Genomic DNA, 1,435 nt, shown 5'->3' on the forward strand with positions numbered 1-1,435 from the left:
CGTATGGACGGCTACCGCGGACACCCCGTGCGACACACAGTACCAATACTTCAAGCCCCGCATCATACTGAACGGACTCAAGGAGAACAATATCCATACGGTGGTGTTGTGCACATCGGACACGGTTTGCCAGTGGTGGGATAATTTCTTCCGCTCTAACAAGTGGGACCCCAGCCAAGGTGACTACTCCGTACAGCTCACAAACTCGTCTGCCCAAAACGTTTCGGACGGAATCGTTAGAGCTGTCGACGACATCAACTGTATAGTCAAAACCACCACCACCGCACGGCCTGATACGACTGCGACCTCATCCGAGTCAACTACCCCCACCTCATCTGAGTCGACTGCCCCCACCTCATCTGAGTCGACTACCCCCACCTCATCTGAGTCAACTGCCCCCACCTCATCTGAGTCGACTACCCCCACTTCATCTGAGTCAACTACCCCCACCACCTCGACCACCGTCTCGACCACCACCTCGACCACCATCTCGACCACCACCTCGACCACCACCTCGACCACCACCTCGAAACCCAAGAATAAGACCCCAGTCGTGATTGGGAGCGCAGCGGCCGGAGCACTGGCGTTATTGTTAGGTGGCGTGGGTGCCTATCGACAGATGCGCGGCGTAGCTTCGGAACTATCTTTCAAGGAAGAGGAGGGCCTGGGCGGCTACGAAGACGACGACGTTCAAAGGGAGGCCATTGTGGGAGTGGACGAGCACCAGTTTACGTAGACGAAACGAACACGATCTAGACACGGCGCCGATTGTGGGCGAGCTTACAGCGCCTTTCCGCAACGGACTCTTTTATGGGTTGCAAATCCGTGTGCTACGTGTGAAGTTGAACCGCATCAAGATCGTTCCGCCAGAGCAGAACTCCTTCCTCTATGCTACTCTGAGGTTGTAACTTGTGGCTGCTACTTCTCGTTTGAATTTGCGGTTGTAGCTTGTCGATTTAACTTGTCGTTGAAAAAATGTGCCGTCGTCGGGAATGAAACTAATCCTGCTACTTGCCATTAGCCTTGGGGCTGCGAAGGACGAGTATGAGTGTCTTGGTGTACCTGTGAGACTGTGGGTTCATCAAGGATGGCGCAAGTCTTCGTTCGGGGATATAATTGCGAATAGTGATGAGTATACCCGATGGGCTGATGAACTCCACAACAACATTGGTGATTTTGATTTTGGCTTTTCCACATTTATGGATCGTCTGGATGGGTGCTCAGACGAATTGACCGATCTTACAACGCAAATGTGGTTGGTGAAGATGGAAGCGTTCAGTGTGACTATAGGCTCCAGATCCCAAGAGCCGAATAAAAGTGATGATGGTCCGGAGGATTCTCTCTCCGATATTCCCTACATTTTGAATACGGATATCATGGAGTATGTGGAGTCCCAGCTGAAGATTTTCGTTATAGTTACAGATGACTACGGAAA

Source organism: Gregarina niphandrodes (assembly GCF_000223845.1).
Source record: "Gregarina niphandrodes unplaced genomic scaffold scaffold00004, whole genome shotgun sequence".
NCBI classification, from domain to species: Eukaryota; Apicomplexa; class Conoidasida; order Eugregarinorida; family Gregarinidae; genus Gregarina; species Gregarina niphandrodes.